Source organism: Pinus tabuliformis, chromosome 8 (assembly GCF_031772625.1).
Source record: "Pinus tabuliformis cultivar Carrire ecotype Pingquan chromosome 8, CPIR1, whole genome shotgun sequence".
Lineage (NCBI taxonomy): Eukaryota > Viridiplantae > Streptophyta > Pinopsida > Pinales > Pinaceae > Pinus > Pinus tabuliformis.
In genome coordinates, this window is record NC_142294.1 from 206,644,479 (window position 1) to 206,658,162 (window position 13,684).

Sequence of the window (13,684 nt, forward strand, 5' to 3'; positions counted from 1 at the left end):
GAAGGAAGAAATCAAAAGTGATAAAAGTGTCGAAGCAGATGAGGAAGAAGGTCTAAAGTCCTAGTAAGAAGCCAAAATGGGAGTGTTAATGAGTATGAATTAAGAATGGAATAGGATGAAGCTTAATCAACAAGTTTTCAATTTCATATAAAATCATTCCTTATTGCCGGTTTGAAACTTCTGAAATCTCATTTTAATTAATTTATGCTTAAAAAATTCAACAGTTATTGTGGAAGGATAAGTGATCCAAATTGGACCAATATATTGTTTTTCATCCATATCAATGCATTTGGAGTGGAAAAAGTGGAGGAATCAACTCACGAGACCGTTTTTACCGGCGAGACCTAGTTTGGAAAAACATGGTATGCAACCTTCCGGGAGAGTTTTGAGGCATCAAATGACGTTTTCTAGGGGTAAAACTTTCCCTCTTGATCCCAACACCTTTCATTCCATTCTACACATAGAATGCTTTCCAACGACGCAAGAATCGCGTTAATCAGAGTTCGTATGCAAAAGTTGTGCCACTCAGAAGTTGATCTTCCTGTTTTCACACCTATAGTTCGGGAGGATGCCTCGTCAGCCCCATTATTCATGGAAAAGGGGCTAGTCACATGTTTGTGATGTAAAATACTCTAGAAGAGTCTATTTTTCAACTCTAGTTAAGAGTTTATGTAGTCAAAATTAATCAATAGTAGTCTATCGAGATGTGTTATAATCGGGCCACTAGAAGGAAGAGGTATTCCATTCTTTCGAGAACATTTTTTTCCATAGTTGAACAAAGATAGCCAGGAGAGACAAGAGGTAGAGAACACAGAGAGGATATGTGCACTGTAGTAGCCCACGGGCCACAAACATTACTTCTTTGTATCTGTAGCCATATTTCCAGATAGATAACGAGAGCGAAGCGACCTCACCATCCAACTGGGTTTTCTCCTGAAAGGGTTTCCCAGAGAGAATATCTCGTGTATTATGTGTGTGTGAGCTTATTTTGTCGTTCTCCACTTTTCTTCTTGATTTAATTTTACATGCATGCACTAATTACAATTATTTTTATAGATCTAGAAATTAAATGAAAATGTAATAGTGTAGAATCTCATATTTTTAATATAATATTATCATATATGTTGTGACAAACTGTCTAGTGGAATATTCACGTCAGTTTATGGATAAATAAGACTAGAAAAGAGTTTACCTTCAAAGACCAAACCAAATAGTTTCAAAACCATGATATGAGGCCCACTCAAATCGATTCATTACCCGAGTTAGAGACGAGGGAGAATCAATGAACTAATTCGTTACCCGAGAATACGAGATTCTCTTTTATATATATATATATATATATATATATATATATATATATATATATATATATATATATATGAGATTTCTATTTATTCACGGTAATGTGAATTTTAAATTTCTTTATGTTTTACATTTAATTCGATTTTTTTAAAGTAATTTTTTTTTTAAGATGATTATCAATTTACTATAAATTTTCTCTTATATTTAAATATAAATTAGTTTTCATTAAAAAATATTTTAATTAAAAGTTGTAATAAAAAAATAGTATAGATAGATTAACAAGAACCACGTGGCATGCTGCTTATTTGCATACATGAATTGTGTGCATCTAGTTTATTTGGTTGAAATGGTATGTGTGAACATATCATTATTTGAAATAAAAAGACTTCATTGAAAATTTATATATTTAAGATTTTGATTATATTTTTTTATTTTGAAAGCAACCATAGCTTTAAAACAATTGATTCTAGATAACGACAAAAGTATATCTAAGCTTATGCAAAAAATACATTGAAATGTGTATAAGGAAAAATACTTCTAGAAAGTTTTTTTAATATTTATTTGAGTAATATATAGAGATTGGCTGGAGAGGAGAATGGCTAGGTTTTACGCAGGTTTAGCTTTTCCCGCTTTCGTCGTCGAGCCTCGGCTCTTCTTTAGGGTTTATGGCGGCAGGGAAAATGGAGAGTGACAGTGGAGCTCAATGGCCTATGACGAAGGAGCCCTCGCAAGATTCATTTCATCTGAATATGTCGTGGAGATTTGGCTCCCCCCTGTTGCAGAGGATAGCGGGTCTCTATGGTTTCTTCTCGTCGTCAAGCCAGTGGATGCAAACGTGAATGAAACCAGGGTTGTGAGCAGCTTATGGGTTTCGAAAATGCAGCGAGTGTTAAAAATGGAGGACGTTATTGGGTTTTTTTCACTGGCGAACCCTCACAGCCTCAGATCTATGCGCTTGAGCGAGTTGTTGTTGAATGAGGCCATCCGGGGCATTGTTACAACCAATTTATGCACAGGTCTGATGGCTCGTTTCCAGATCTGCATCAAATCGTTGGTGGTAATACTATTCATCGATTCGGGTCTCTGGACATATGTTCGACAGCATGTTTTTTTTCATCTTCTTGAAGCTTGGGTACCGAATCACTTCTGTGATGGTTCGGGCAGAAGGAACGTAAAGCAGATCTATAATATGGTCTCCATATTATTAGCTCAGAGCCACGTTTCTCAGGATTCAAATATGGATCTGGAAAAAGATTTTCAATTTATTTGTAAAGATCGCAATGTCAGATTCGGCATCCCTAGGACTCCCGCCTCCTCTCCTCTCTACCCCCTGCGGCAAACGCAGGATAAGAAGGCCCTTCAAAGCTCCAGCCGCCTGTTGTCTCAGATCGGCAGAGGCGAGCAGAACTCTGGTTTCTCTGCCCCTTTTCAGATCCAGATCAAGCTTATATCTGGCAAAACCCTGCTACAATGGGTGAGAACGTCGGATCTAGTGCAAGACCTCAAGCAGGCTCTGGAAATCAAGATGGGGATTCCCTCTGCAGCACAGCGACTTCTCCATGAAGGTAAACAACTCGAGGATCTCTTCCCCCTGTCTTTTTACAGCATTCAGAGAAATTCCTCCATTGCTCTTACCCTTCGTCTAAGAGGGGGCGCTGCAGGGCAGTCTTCCTCAGCTGAGGCATTTTCTTATAAAGACGTTGTCCATGCTAAGATGTCGAAAAGAACAGTTCCACCTGCTCAAGCTCCCAAGCCTTTCTTGGTGGATAAACTGGAGGAATCCCCCTCCATAGAAATAAAGCATCCATCGTTGGATGAGCAAACCCAACATTTTGCGGAGCATGGCATTATCTGCAGGTTTAATGGGCTATGGCCACGCACAGCAGACCTCTACCAATGGATCCAATCTAACTGGACCAACAACTGCAAGGTTCTGCTATGCTCAAAGGGATTTTTCATCGTAGTGTTTGCCTTCGATGAGGACTATCAAAAAGTCTTAACTGGTGGCCCATGGTTCTAGGGTGCAGCTGGTTTATTCCTCACTCCTTGGTTCCCAGATTTCGATCCCTCTACAACAGTTATCACCAAACTCCCCATTTGGGTCAGACTTCCAAACCTCCCAGCGAATCTCTGGCACTTTGCGGTATTCCAAGGGATTGGCAACTCTCTAGGCCGCCTATTAGACACAGACGTCTCTAGAGGGGAAAAGGGCTTATACACTTTCGCCAGGATCTGTGCAGAAATAGACATAAGCAAAGGTCTCCCGGACCAGATCAATCTCAAAATTGGAGATTTCCATTGGACTCAGACTTTGGACTACGAGAACACAGCCTTCCGCTGCCGCAACTGCCATAATATAGGCCACCTTCAGAGCCCTTGTCCCACGATGCCAGCCCAAAAGAAGAAAGCCAATGCTAAGCAGAAATCCAAAAGCTGGAAGCCTCATGATCCTCCTCCCATGGACGATTTTGACTTCAGCTCCGATGAAGAGGAAGAGAATAAGGAAGGTGTGGCAGCAGCATCGGAACCGGATCCGTCCTCGGCAGGTCCTGTGGTTTCGTCAGTCATACCAGCCTCTCAGAAAAGGAACCATGAATCCTCCACCTCGGACTCAGAAAAGGAGACCTCTCCGTCAGCTCATCTCAGTTTGCAAATCATGCCAGCTCAGCAAAATCCTCCTGAGTGGGTCAAAGTTGGTAAAAAGAAAGGGAAAAAATGCAGAATAGTGGATTCCGCACATGTTGGGTAGAATCCTCTGTTCAGTTCTTGCTCTTTTGTTCCTCTTGTTTCTTCTTGCTCAGCATTGTGTTCCACTCTTTCTCTCTTAGGAGCCGAGGTGGACAACCAATCCTTTCCGGCTGCCTATGTTCTTGCTTCTCTTGCTTGTAACCTCGCATTGTACCATATGTTTTCTTAATAGAATTAGTTTTTACTGAGAAAAAAAAAAATATTTATTTGAGTAATATTACAAATAGTTTGAGGGTAGACCACCAAATACCAATGCCATTACTCATGAAATGAAATAAAAATAAAAAATAATGGCCATAAATTTTATAAAATCTTTAGAATATAGTATTTTATAACTTAAATATTTTTTTTTCAAAATTTATAAATTTTATTGAATTTATATAAAAATTTCAAAACTAATTAAAGTTGATTTATTTTTAGCCTAAAACAAAAAAACAATATAACCTGCCTTCCACATGTATAAATATTGACAACATATATTTAAATAAAAGTTGGGGTCTTATTGTGATTAGATTCATTTTGCCAATCCTCATTGCATGCGAAACGTACTTTCTCATTTAAAATTGGCACCAGAAAAATAAAATATAATTATGGCTTAACAAATATAGTTTCAATTCATGGACCGAGAATCAAGGAGATGGGCCACTAGTCGGTGGTCTGTCCCTTCGAAACTTCTACAAGTGCAAATTTATTTCAGTTCTGACCCCGACCTACAGGAATACTAGTAGTGTAGTCGAACTTGACCAGTCCACAAATAGTGTAAGGTCCCAGAACCCCGACCTAGACCCAGGTCTGACCCCGATCTATTGCGATATGCCACCAACTATATGGAGGAGAGGGGATGGATGCCTCCATATTAACTAAATAAGGTCTCGTGTAAGCGACTTGTTCATAAATTCTTATAACTGTTAAGTCTGGAGCTATTTGCAGCATGCGATCTGTGCATGCAAATTATTATGTAGACATTGAAGCACCACTGTGTGGCTTGGAGCCTTGTACCATCCGGCAGTCTAAGACCAAATGTAACATCACTCCACTTCTTGTTTCGACAAAAAACCTCTGTAAATATCTTGTAGTCCATTTTCGGTTAACATATATTTCTTTTAACATTTTGTATATATATATATATATATATATATATATATATGTTTGGAGATCTAGCGAGTGTGAGAGGAGACAAAAGAAAGTAATAAATTGTTTCATGTTATGCCCTAAGAGCTTTGTTGCGAGTTTAATTACTGTTGAATTTTCATTTAAGTTGTCTGTAGTTCTTATTCTTTTAGTATAGGGATCCTGTGCAAAGATAATTGTCGTAGGTGAACCTGTAAGACGAAGGTCGAAATGAAGGAATGAATTGCTTTCTATTTGTGCCTTTGGTAATTTTACTTTGGGTCGATTTGCTGTATGAGCTATATTAAATCCATATACTAAAAGTTCGTGTAGGGTCCACCGGTGGTCAGGAGTTGATTTTGTTACCCACTCCTAATGTTGTTAATGAGCCCAAGGTCCGACCTCTGACTAGTCGGGGTGAGCCAGTCTGCTCAATTTTTTTTCTTTATTAGGTTGTTGATCGTCTGAGTACTATAGGTCGGGGGCAGATGAGGTCGGTCATACCTCATATTAGGCTCATATCCCAATCTTTTACACATGGCCCGATTTCCTCAATTATTCAATAAATTGCACATAGATGTAGACTACTCATTGACATGTGTATTTACAAGATTTTTTTTGTTGAAATGGGTGTCCATGTGACTCACAAGCTCACTCATAATGTTCAAATATTGGAGAAAGTTGTTTAACAATAACCAGTATGCAAAGCTTTAAATCCTTTGCATCATCATAATATTTATTATAAGATTGAAATGATTGACAAAAATATACATTTTCAAGTTTCAACTACTTAAATAAATTATGATTAAATATTTTAATAATATATTATAAAAACATGTATAATTTTTTTATTTAATATAAAGTAAAAAACATAAAAAACTAAATTTTTTTTGGAAAATTTGATCTTTACCAAACATAACAAAGATGAAATCAAAATGAGAAATTTGATCTAAACATATTATAAATCCAAAATACGATAAATTTGCATTCAATTTCTAGCCATATTCAATTGGATTGATGCTCTCTTAAGCTGCGACTGAATATAAGAAAAAAAAGCATGTCACCATTTTGTCCAACAAAGTAATTTAAACATACAAGTGAAGTAAAAATAAAACTCATAATATATTTTAACAACTCCCATGCCTTAAGAGTGTATCTTAGTGATGTGGCCAAATACGCCACATCATTATTTTGTGCTTCAACCAAACAACCCAGGTTGGGTGTTCAGTTAATTCAGCAAACCCTTTGTCTTGAAGTATTCCACAACATCATCATAAATTTCATCAATGCCAAACTTGAAGGAGAAATCACTTTCCACCAATTTCTTCGATGAAGTGTTCACTTTTAGGGTTTTTGGCACATCCTCCAACCTAGACGTATATAGGCAAAAATGTTTCATCAATTGATGTATATACATATATACAAGCACAAAAATACATAAGAATATATTAATACTCACTAGGTGGGGACATTGTATTGCAGATATTGTTTGGACAAATTTTGTGCGAGTTGTGGGACGAAGGTGTTGACCGACGAGTAGATGTAACGACCATGTGCAGTGGGGTTCTCCATTAAGAAAATCTGGGCACTACAGACGTCGTCCATGTGTACCAACGATATGGAGCCTGATATTAACTGCATCCCTTTCAGACCCGACAACATGTGTGGGTTCCCCGTGAGGAGGCAGAGTGCCAACTCTATGCTGGAGGGCACACTTGGGGTAATAGAAGGCCCAACGTTCATCACGGGGATGATGGTAACCACATCCAGTCTGTACACTTTAGCGTATTGCATCATTGCTTGCTCCGCTAACATCTTAGAAACCAGGAATGGCCACAGTAAAGAAAATTGAGGATTTCGATTAGAAACAATTACGTTTGTTATTATTCTCTCAAAATTTATGGAAATAGAGTTATATATTAATCCCACTCTAACTAAGAGATGAAATGATTTTTTTGACATTATAATTTGGAGCAAGATTGCAATTTCTTATTATTCAAAATGTATTTGATAGTTTGTTTGTGTTCACCAGGTAAGGGGAGCCAGTTGTATTGCAAATATCGGGCGGACCATCGTATTTCGTCTAAAGGAAATGCCTCCCCGTGAACACCAATTGGACCTCCTGCTGCTACATAATACGTGTTCTCTATGCTTCTTGCAACATATCACAGTTCGTCAGATATGGCCATTTCCTCTGCGATTGGGGATTCAACTACATTTACAGGCTCCCAGACATGAACACTGAGTTGTAATCTGAAAAGATTTTGTAATCCGAACACCAAGTTGTAATATGAAAAAACTTCTATGGAGAAACTGTTGATATTCGACAACGCTATAGAGCTGAGAAACTTTTACTGGGGATCTAAATAGGGAATTGGAAATCATAACCCCATGATTTGGGTTGTAACCAAAATGAAAACACAGTTATTCGATTGACTGTAGAGATGAAATTTCACAGAACAAGAAAAAATTTAAGGAATATATATAATTTGTGTATTGTGTTTCTTTGTATTGTTTGTTTATTATAAAAGAAACACTATCCACTAAGACTATTACGATGAAGAGAACACTCAATCGACTAGTTTCTTCTTAAAGGGGGATAATATGAAGATTGAATGAGAATGTTTCAACGCAAAATCGACTTGTTGAGTTGAACTTTCATTGAAACAAAACAAAGTTGGCTTCGCTTTCAGAAGGAAAAAATCACAAAGAGGGTAGTTGTAACTAAGTAGATCTCCTTTGCATTTTCGTGCATCACCAAGGTGAACAGGGGTCAGAGCCGACTCTCATCTTTCTGCGGGGTCCAATTCGACAGTAAAATGTTTGACTTACGATGTATAGCTAGTCCGGTATGACAGGAAGTGATCTGGATTTAAACATGTACGCAACAAATTACAGAGATAACCATAAACACAGAGATGCAACGGAAATAATACTTCATTTCATGAATGTAAAATACTAAAATATGCCTACAAACAAGAATGGAAATAAACCAGCTAGGACGATGGTAGCTTATCTCTGAGAAGAGATGTGGCGCTACATACCTCTGAATTGCCTTACAATGAGGCTCAAGGACCTTTTTATTATTAAACAATAAGAGAAAACCCTAAACAAACAAAACCCTAACCCGAGGAGATGTAACACCAAGAGTTTATGGGCCTCGTTGGGGTGAGTTGGACTGCCAACTTCCCGGGGTCGCGAGTTAGTCATATTATCTCCGTTTGACGTGCATGATAGCCCATTGGAAAGATCTTGAAAAACTGCTAAAAATAGCAAACTGTGCTACAATTAAGGAAACTGAAAAACTGAAAGAAGCAATGGTGGAGATCCAAGTGGAATTGGTGGGTGGCCACCAATATCCACCTGGATCATTCCTCCCCCCTTAGGAAGCAATGGTCCCTATTGCGTTGAGTTCCTCCATGAGATGAGGGAACTTCTGCCGAACTTGGTCCTTAGTGAGCCACTTGCCCTGGTGAAGGAATTGGCTTGCTTTGATAACTCGATATAGTTGGATATTCTGCTGGCGAGTGTGCTTGATCTATGTGTCCATGATCTGATCAGTTGCAACTTGTTCCATGAAATTTGGATTTAACTCTGTGGGTGTGAACTATTTTGCAATGTCGGATGTGTCTAGTAATGGTGGAAAGTAGGGCCGGAGGCGGTCCACATTGAACACTGGGTGCAGGCCAAGGAATGGGGGAATGTTGAGCTCAAATGCATTGTCTCCCACAGCCTTGGTAATGGTGTAAGGACCATATCGGAGTGGTTTGATTTTCCGATAGGCTCAGGTAAGGCGTACCTTTTGCAAATGCAACTAGAATTTGTCAACCACCTGAAACTTGTGTGGCACCCGATGTTGATCATGTCGCTGCTTGTACTCGGCATTTGACTTCTCCAGAATGTCATGGACCTTCTAGCGAATATGTTGGATGTGCTCAATGAATCCGTTTGCCTTATCTATTTCGGATTGGAGATGATCCAAATCTGCTTGATTAGCTACAAATGGCATGGCCACATCAATGGGACATAGTGGATGGAATCCCAAGCCCACTTGAAAAGGGCTGTGGCCAGTCGAGCTGTGGAGAGCCCGGTTGTAACTGTGCTAAACATAAAGGAGGCTCTCGTCCCATGTGCGTGGATGTTTTGAGTTGTACATGCGCAGAATGTGTAAGATCATCCTGTTGACAACCTCTGTCTGGCCATTAGTTTGAGGATGGAAGGTTGTGGACATGGTGAGTTTGTTGTACAGCATCGACCAGAGACTAGACCAAAATGTATTGAGGAACCTGTTGTCCCAATCTGAGATGATAGACTGTGGGATCCCAAAGTGTACCCACACTCGTTCAAAGAAGAGTTTACTAGTGTCTTCTGCTGTGATATTCTTCTTGCAAGCCGCCATAATGGCCATCTTTGAAAACCTGTCGATGACCACAAAAACACAATCATTTCCATTCTTAGTGGAAGGAAGGCTTGACATGTAATCCATGGAGATGGATTCCCAAGGTCGACTAGGGGTAGGCAGCAGGTATAGAGGCCTTGCTTCTTGATGGTTGGTTTGGAAATGGCGCAGGCAGTGCATGATCTGATGTACTTCACGACATCCTGTTGAAGATTCGGCCAATAGAAATACTTCTAGAGTAGTGCCACCATTTTCTTGACCTCGAAATTTCCAGCATCCCGGCTGTAGTGTACTTACCAAATCATCTTGGCATGCTTGCTTGAAGGAACACAAAGGTGACCTAGGTGACATAACAGGGCATCTTGGAGGTGAAAATCTGGAACATGCTGACCCTCCAAGAGTGTCTGGTATGTGTTGCTAGATTCTGGGTCGTTTTTGTAGAGAAGTGGCCAATTAGAAGTATCGTGCCCACAAGAGTTGAGCATGGTGGTTAACGCCATGATTGGTGGTCGACTGAGGCAATCTGCAACATTATTGGTGATGCCCTTATTATACTTGATATTCAAATGGAACTGTTGCAGGTGTGTGGAACACTTCTAATGGCGATCATTTTGCAATTTCCCTTGGAGTTGTATGAACTGTAGGGGTCGGTGGTCTGTGTGGATGACTGTTTCCTTCCCCGAAATGTAATGCTTCCATTGTCAATAGGCCTGTACAATGGAATACATCTCTTTTTCATAAGTGGGATACTTCCAGACTGTGTCTGAAAGCATCTCACTGTGATATGCCACTAGATGCCTATGTTGTGTAAGGACTGCCCCAATAGCATAGTCAAGAGGCATTTGTCTCGACCTCAAATGGTTGTTGCAAGTCTGGTAATACGAGCATTGGTGCCGAGTAGAGGCGATCTTTCAACTCTGCGAATGCCTTCTGTTGAGATTCAGACCAAAAGAATTTTGCTTTTGCTCCTCCCTTGGTGACTTGACTCAAGGGCCAAGTGATATGAGAAAATCCCAACACGAACCTGCAATAGAAGTTGGCAAGACCTAGAAAGTTGTGAAGCTCTATCAGAGTGGTTGGAGATGGCCAATCCCGAATGACTTGGATCTTGGCTGGATCCACATGCACACCTTGTTCATCAATAATGTATCCCAGATATTGAACCTGGGTCATGCCAAAAGTGAATTTCTCCAATTTAGCACATAACTTGTGTTGCCGCAGTGTTTGGAGAACCTGCCGGATGTGGTGGAGGTGCTCTTCCCAACTCTGGCTGAAGATCAAGATGTCATCCAAGTATACCACTACAAATGAGTTGGTGAATGGCTGCAAGATGTCATCCATTAACCTCATGAAGGTTGCAGGAACATTCATTAATCCGAAAGGCATAACCAACCATTCGAAAAGGCCCTCCTTGGCTTTGAAGGTAATCTTCCACATATCTGAGGGTTTGATTGGTACCTGGTGATATCCTGACTTCAAATCGATCTTGGTGAAATATTTTTCCCCCTTCAGTTGGTCCAGGGGGTCATTAATCCATGGGATCAGGTACCTATTATGGACAATAATCTTGTTCAGCGCCCGATAGTTAATACAGAGTCTCCAAGTCCCTTCCTTCTTTTGTACCAACACGATCGAGCTCTCACAGGGTGATGAACTCAGACGGATGTGACCTTTTTGTAGCAACTCCTAAATCTGCCTCTTGATTTCATTGTTCTCTAGAACGGAGCGCCGATAGATTGGTCCATTGGGTAGCGACGCACCTGGGGTCAGATTGATGGAGTGCTAAACCTGAAAGTGCAGAGGAACCCCTGCGGTAGAGGTGAAGATGTCCTCGTACTCCTCCATGACCTTGTCCATCTGTAAGTGTCGTGCGGAGGGGCCTTGTCTGGAGGTCGTGGCCATCGTCTTCTTCTTTCCTTGAGGGCGTATCATCAGGAAAATAAATTTCCCGGTTTTGGAAATGAGCTTACTGCATTTTTTTATAGTAACCAAAGAGATGACTGTAGGCGGTGCTACCTCTGGTATCATGTACAACTTATTTCCCAAAGTAACAATAACATCATGGGCCTTGATTCATACACAACATGTCGCTTCCACAAGTATGGTTGTCCTAATAATACATCACAAACTTCAAGGGGAGCAATGTCACATAATACCTCATCCGTGAAGGGCTTGATGTTGTATGGAAGGCGACACTGGTGACTCACGCGAAGATCTCATCCTTGGTGAAGCCACCCCATGGTGTACAATTGTGGATGTGTTGTGGTCGGTAAGCCTAGTCGCTTTATGACATCTCCCAAAATGAGTTTCTTTTGGCTCTCGCTGTCGACAATGAATTGTAGCGGGGAGCCCTTTACCCACATCTGGGAGTGGAAGAGATGCTCCTCCTCCTCTAGATCTTCGGGTTCCCCCTTCTGGATCTTCGTGGTGGCAACGATGGTGTTGGGCTCCACATCGATAATATGCTTCCCTTTGTCATTCCCCTTGTCGGGTTCAGAATTAGAGTCAGAACATGCATCTGATTTTGAAACCTTTAGCTCAGCCACCAGTGACTGCTTGGCCCAACACTCACTTGTGTTGTGAATGAAGCTCTTATGGAACTCACACCACTTTCCCGTGTCCTTTTTCTGCTTTGTGACGCTGTTCTTTGTTTGTAGCTTTGGCGGGTTGTCTTGGACCACCTTGCCTTGGCTTTGTCCTTTGTTCTGAGGTTTGGGGGCACCTTTCCCTTGCTTTGTATTCACAAATCCAAAGTCTCGCTTCTTTTTTTTTAACTTTTTCTTGACCTTGACGACATATCGGTATGTTGTGCCGAGCGAGGAGATGTTCAAGAATTCTATTTCTTCCTGGATGTACTTGTGCAGGCAGCCGCGGTATTTGAGTACCACATGTTGCTCCATATCCTTGATACCTAACTTTGTGCGAAGGGTATCGAAAATATTGGTAAACTCCGACATGTCTTGGTCCCTTTCTTGCCACAACGTGGTCCACTTTATGTATTGATCCTCATAGCTTCCGACAAGGTAGTACTTCTCCTTGATGGCATCCCAGAATGAATTCCAAGTGGGTGCGACTGAAAATAGTAAGCTTGTACTTTCATCCTTCTGCTCGCAATAGGTTTCCCACCAATCCTTGATGTGGGGGGCTGCTTTGAGAAGAGCGAGAATAATATTTTCTTGACTAGAAAAATCATGAAAAGAAAAATAACCCTCTAGCAGTTTTAACCATTTATCGACAACATCTATGTCTATCTGACCCTCGAATATGGGGATTTCAAAATTAACTTGTACCTTAAACGATGTGGTATTTCTAGAGTAGTTGTTGGAAGCCGATGCATCACCCCTGGGTAGCACTGAAGGATCTGGGCAAAGTTGTCTATCATCGTGATCCTTTGTTGCTTGAGGGCTTCTTTGAGCAAGATTTTGATAGGATCTCCTGCCCCCTCATCTTTCTTTTCATCCTCCATGGGAGGCCGTCAGGATTTGCAAGGCTGGTCTTGCAAAGGTTAGACTAGTTTGAGCCTTAACTCCTCATATCCCGACCTCGTTGGGGACATGCAAAGAAAAACAGAGAAAAGAAAAGCAGACCGCTCTGATACCATTGATACAGATTTAAACATGAACGCAACAAATTATAGAGATAATCATAAACACAGAGATGCAACGGAAATAATACTTCATTTCATTAATGTAAAATACTGAAATATGCTTACAAACAGGAATGGAAATAAACCAGCTAGAGCGATGGTAGCTTATCTCTGAGAAGAGATATGGTGGCTACATGCCTCTGAACTGCCTTATAATGAGGCTCAAGGGCCTTTTTATTATTGAACAATAAGAGAAAACCATAAACAACCAAAACCCTAACCCAAGGAGATGTAACACCAAGAGTTTATGGGCCCCGTTGGGATGAGTTGGACAACCAACTTCTCGAGGTCCCAACTTGGTCATATTATCTCCGTTTGACGCGCATGATAGCCTATTGGAAATATCTTGCCAAGGACTACGACAGAAAAGATGATTTTAAATTCAAAATCATTTGCGGTAGATTTCCAAAAAAACGTCGTTTAGGGCCTCAAAACGACTCCAGAAGTTTAGGACCTGAAAAACTTCTAAAAATAGTAAA

The 13,684-nt window shown here is 40.4% G+C and overlaps 1 pseudogene; it reads right to left on the reverse strand.

Annotated features, from left to right (window-relative positions):
- Nucleotides 1–6,618: 6,618 nt before the first annotated feature.
- Nucleotides 6,619–6,975, reverse strand: LOC149234852 (putative anthocyanidin reductase pseudogene; annotated as a pseudogene).
- Between the last annotated feature and the right edge of the window lie 6,709 nt (nt 6,976–13,684).